The following is a 6000-nucleotide window of genomic DNA, read 5'->3' as shown; positions in this document are numbered from 1 at the left end:
TGTGCTCTGTCTCTCTGCCTCTCAAAAATAAATGAATGTAAAAAAAGAAACTATGGAGTTGGGGTTCAATAGTCTATACTCTAAGAAATTTTCCAGGTGGTTCTGATGTCTGGTAAAGTTGGAGAATCACTGACTTACACAGTGGTGGATATGTCCAATGTGGACAACACAATTGGACAGCAAGTTTTCTGTAAAATGCTGGATGATAAATATTTTAGACATTGTGTTCCATATACTCTCTATCACAGCTACTCATCTCTTTGGTCGTTGTAATGCAAAAGAACCACAGACAATAAATAAATGAGCATGGCTGTGTTTCCATAAAAGTTTAATTATCAAAACAGGTTGTGAGCTGAATTTAAACTATAGGCCTTAGTTTGCCAGCCTCAAGTCTAGATATCTACTACTTACCAAACAAGAGAACATACAATCATCTACATCTTATAAGAAAATTACTACTCTCATTTTATGGAAGAGAAACTGATGTGAAGATAGGTTAGTTGTGTCGCTAAGGTCTTAGTTGAAAATACTATAGTTAGTCATGGAATGTGCAATGTAAATCTGACTTCTTAGCCTCTCATCTGTATACTAACGCTTCTTTTTCAACGGAGAAATGAAATAGGGTTCAGAATGGCTTGATAATTTTAAATGTGCTAACAATTAAGAGAGGTTTACTGAAAAAAATACATGTAAAATGAGCTAGTCTGACATGTAAAGAGTTTGGAAGACATCAGCTCCATCTTCACAATAAGAAAAAAGCTGAAAAAAGCCTGAAAATCAACAGTTCTCTTAAAATCTATCAGAAAATTGAGATCATGGTAGACTGTTGCCCTGAAAACTAGAGAAATAGGTGAATATAGAGAATTAGAGCTTACAAGGGGAATAAATGCCATCATCTGGAGCCAGCAACAGTAGGAATATTTAAAGGGCAAGAGACTAATAGCTGGAGACTGGACATGGACCAGCTTGAGAGAAAAAAACCTCCTAAGGGCTCAACCATATATGGGCTGCCGCATTTTCATGAGTTTGACTGCCAGAAACCTCACCAGGTTCTTTTAATGAAAACTGGAGAACAGTCTTCTCATACTTCCAGCAGGGGGAGGGGCAAAAAAGGGACCCATTTTGAAATACATCCAGAGCTTATGTTCTCCTTAAAAGAAAGTCTGTCCTACAAGGAAACTGTTACACCAGAGCCTAAGCAGTTTGGATTTTACCAGAGCCTAGCTGAATTGGGAGAAGAGAAATACCCAATTCTAGCCCCCTTTTACTATCCTGTGTCACCTAAGGTGGAGGAGACACAAAGGTGAGAAGTACCTGTGAACATCACAGCATGGAGACACAGATTCACTCAAAGAAGGAAACTTATTTGTAGGATTGGAGATGCTTCTTGTCCCACACATCTTACTATCACATCAATTGGGATCCTGTATAATAACGGGAGATTAAAGCTGAAAGAACTACTCAATTTAAGGAGTCTCCAGAGAAACCTAGGGACAACAGAAGAGACAAAAACAAAGACACTAGAGAAAGTTTAGCCTCTGACAGCTACAGTCATAGCAAACAGTAAAAACAGCCCAACTCCTGGACAGATAACATAAAATTTCACACTAAAAAGCCAATTTACCTAGGTTTCTCTTATCTGTTACATCATGCCTGGCTTTCAACAAAACATGACAAGGCATTCTAAAAGAAAAAAATCACCCCAGTCTGAAAAAACAAAGAAGACATCAAAATCTCAGATATGGCAGAGATTGGAACTATCAGACTGGGAATTTAAAATAACTATGATTAATATGGCAATGGCTCTACTCTAGCAGAAAAAGTGGACAACATGAAAGAATGCATGGTTAATATAAGCAGAGACATGGAAGTTCTAAGAAAGAATCAAAAGAAATGCTAGAAAAAAAAAACAAGTAACAAATATTAAATGACCAATGTGATGGGGTTTTGGGGTGATGGTGGGGTTCAGAGCTGATGGCCAAAAGAGAATTCTTGAAGACATCTTTGCTACAAAAAAAGGTGATTTTATTAAAGCACAGGGACAGAACTCATGGGAAGAAAGTGCTGCACTGGGGTTGTGAAGAATGACTGATTATATACCTTCAGGTTGGGCAGGGGTTAGAGAGAGCATAAGTCTCTAAGGAATTTTGGAAGCAAGGTTTCCAGGACCTTGAGGGGTTAGCTGTTGTTAGGAAAACATCATTTATTACTGTTTAGTGAAACCTCAGTCATGAGACCCTTCAGATGTATATCAGGGGCCATGCCTGGAGTATGATTACCAACATATATCTTGGGGTTGGGGGGTTCAGATAAAGGAAGTTTCCAAAGGAATTTTTATTTTTAATTTTTTTAATGTTTATTTATTTTTGAGACAGAGACAGAGCATGAATGGGGGAGGGGCAGAGAGAAAGGGAGACACAGAATCCGAAGCAGGCTCCAGTCTCTGAGCTGTCAGCACAGAGCCCAAAGCGGGGCTCGAACTCACAGACCGTGAGATCATGACCTGAGCTGAAGTTGGACGCTTAACCTACGGAGCCACCCAGGCACCCCCCAAAGGAATTTTTACGTGTTAATGTGGACTCACAGAATCCTGGAGGTTGGGATAATGTTAAGCTAACCTTGCCTTTTTGCCTCTAGCAAAGTATGATCACTGAGGCAGCTGAGCTCCTAGAGGAAGGTCACTCTGCCTGTTTCATGAACTTGTCAGTGGGCCATAGGCAGTGAGGGAATTTAATTTTTTATTTACCTTTGTTTCCCACATCACCATGGCAAGCATTTAAACCCCCTTACATCTTGATAAGGGTGACATTCCAGGAAATAGAATCTATAGGTTTCTGGAGCTTCGGCTATAGATACGTTTGCCTTTTTCTTGTAGTTTACTAAGTTATCTGAAAACTGAAGGAGACTCCTGTCCTGTATGACTGTGATCTCTATCAGTCAACCATTTGTTTTCTTTCCTTTCCCCTGTTCTTGGGCAGCCAGGAGTACCTGAGGAATATCACACATATCACACTGGTGGTGGGAGGTGCTGTTAGTTTGTGTTTGGCCCTCAGCTTGCCTTATGCTCCCTCATCATAAGAAAGGTCTATATAAAATGTAATGAGGAAATAAAAAACAAAGAAAAATACATTTCTCACCTCTCCAAATGGTGAAATAATACATGAGGACACAAAATCCTTGTGACACTATGGAGAAACAAATGTGCATGTCTCTGCACCATTAGCAGAAGTGCAAAATCTTAAAATACAGGACAATTTGGCATTGTGTAATAAAATCAAATGCTTCTTTCATGCATCTTTTGACTGAGTAATTCATTTTCTTAGAATTTATTTTGTTGATATACTAAAAACAAATGCACTTGATATAATAAAATATTTATAATATCCTACACTAGCAAATAAGGCAGCATTGCAGGATGACAAAAGTCACTAGGGTTGCTATTCTTGGCTCAGAGAACAAGAAAATGTGGGAACGTGGAGCCCAGACCTTGAAGTTGAAACTTCATAGCTGTTCTTGCTCTCCATGAGAGAAAAGGCCCTGATTTATAGGGTTTGCCAATATGCCTGAAGTAATACTCCCACCCATGGCCAATTCTTAGCTACCAAAATGAAGTCACTGTACACAGAGTTAGGAAAAGATGCACACATTTGGCTTTCACAAGCCCACGTTAGCTGATTCCAGCATACCACCACCTACAGCACCCTCTCAGGCAGGCAAGAACACATGACCTTAGAGGTTGATAGCAGGGTGCCAGAGTTGGGGTCAGGAAGAGCAGGGGTGTGCCTGAGAGATTTTTAGCCCAAAACACTAAAATAGTAGAAACAAAGGAAAAAGAGCAAATTTTTAAATATAAAGAGAGTGAATGGAGGGAGGAAAAACCTATTCTACACAAATGTTCTCCAGTTGAGTTCAGCAATATAGAATAAAAATAAGGGACAGAACGTGAATCCAGAAATGACACTCATAAAAGTTCAGTGAATATGGAAAGTATATTTTGTATGGCACCTGGGACTTTACCTAAAGGCAACATGGTGGCTAATCTGGTTTTAACAGCAATTGACTTCAGCACTGTAACCACAGAGGAAGTGGCCTATGTGGAAAGAACAAAAATGGAAGTGGACCGACAAGGTCACTCTTCAGCTCTCATAATGCATGATAGTTGACCACCTGAGTTGGTTGGCAACTGTGTAACAGCAACAGAGATGAAATTACCCACCTACTTATCTAAAGTCAGAAATAATTATTTCTCTCTCCTATAGTTTAACTCTGAGACGACACAGATGTAGACAGTAGAGATTTCTTTATCTCTTACAAATATTATTTTCTAATTTAATAGAAGTAACTTATGCCAGAGCATATTACATTCTTGCGATATCCCATACACACACACACACACACACACACACACACACACACACAAGGCAAAACTTAGGAAGACATCACATAGAAAAAATAGTTCAAAATGTAGGCATATTATGAACTACAAAAATTATTAAAATCTCCGAAGTGTTAGACTATCTTAATACCTTTTGGGAGAGAGTTGACACCAGAGAAGGAAACTCTTTGGTTCTGATGTCCATGACAATGTCTTTTTAGACTACAAGAAAGCACCTACTTTCAGCTTCTTTACCTAAGTTCTTTCAGAGCTGATAATCTTTGTGATAGAGTGCTATAGTGGAAATAACATTAAACTATTCCCTTGGGCTGAATTGATAGACAAAGTAGAACTATTTTTCCCAAAGAGTTGGTGGAGGATATATTATTTCACCTCCCCTTACTCTTGATAGCTATTTTAAAGAAAGATTGCTCCATTTTAGTGTTCAACAGTCTGAAGAGATTTCATCGTCAGGGAATAATAATTTTCTCAGCAAAATTTAGCTCCTCAATATTTTTTGGACATATGCCAACATGTACACATTTAGATACACCTTATTATAAAACTGTTTTAATGGATCTTCATGATCTAGTAAAAGAGAAAATAATGTAGCTCATGAATAGAGGAGAAAAGCTTAGCCCATTTCATAGCTTTTGTAAGATTGCTCCTGCCTGACTGATTTACCCAAGAACTTTATCAAGGGCAACTGGAATTGTCACCCAATTTATATCCACGACAACTGAGGGGATTGGAGTGATGTGTGAACAGCTATGTGTGAAGGTAGAGCCGTTAACCACAGATGGTCACCTTGTCCCTTAGCCATTCAGTCCTTATAGCCACTGGATTATGTAAAAGATGTAAGAGGGTATCTGTGAAATGAAGTGTTGTAGAGGGTGATAGGGTCTTCCATTACAAACAAATCAATCATTTTAACTAAAACTTCCCTTCTTATCATTGGATCTTCCTGAGATATTTGAATTAGGTAAGCATTGCTTTGAAAGTACTATACAGCATGGTTTAGAGCAGAAATTACCTCATATTTGGTTGTGACCCAGCAGTAATATTTTCTGTCACAAATCAGTAAGTGGATAGAGACACCAGAGCCAGTCTCAGGTGGAGAAAACACATTTGCAGTACTGATATTTAGCCAGCATGTACTAAAATGGCCTTCCGGTGTTTATGGCCATATGGCTTCCCAGTGTTTATGACCATTTCTCTTCCAGTCACTCTGGTGTCTATTCTGATGCGTCAATACCTGTGCTCTGTCAGCTGATGCAAATTTTTAATATGACCCTTGCATATAGCAATACAATGTAAATCAATGAGATAAACCATTCAGGTGATAGGATTTGGAGAAAGATTAAAAACAAAAATATAAAATTCAGTAAATCCAGATGAATTAGTGGCTTTCAAGAGAAAATGAGGTGTAATTTTGAACTTACATTGAAATTTCCAAATATTGGAAAATAGTATCAGGTTTGAACTAATGGATTGCTACGCCTAAACTGTTGGCCACTTTGGTTTTCTAAGACTTCAGATTGTTTTAACCTAGTAGTTCTCATTTCTTCTGCATTTAAGAATCATCTGGGGAGTTTAAAAAAATATGGACACACAAGTTATGCTTC

Source organism: Lynx rufus, unplaced genomic scaffold, assembly GCF_022079265.1.
Source record: "Lynx rufus isolate CCGP_SWC_20201006 ecotype Redwood Valley unplaced genomic scaffold, mLynRuf1.p SCAF_1, whole genome shotgun sequence".
Classification (NCBI taxonomy): Eukaryota; Metazoa; Chordata; class Mammalia; order Carnivora; family Felidae; genus Lynx; species Lynx rufus.
This window is presented reverse-complemented; position numbering follows the sequence as displayed.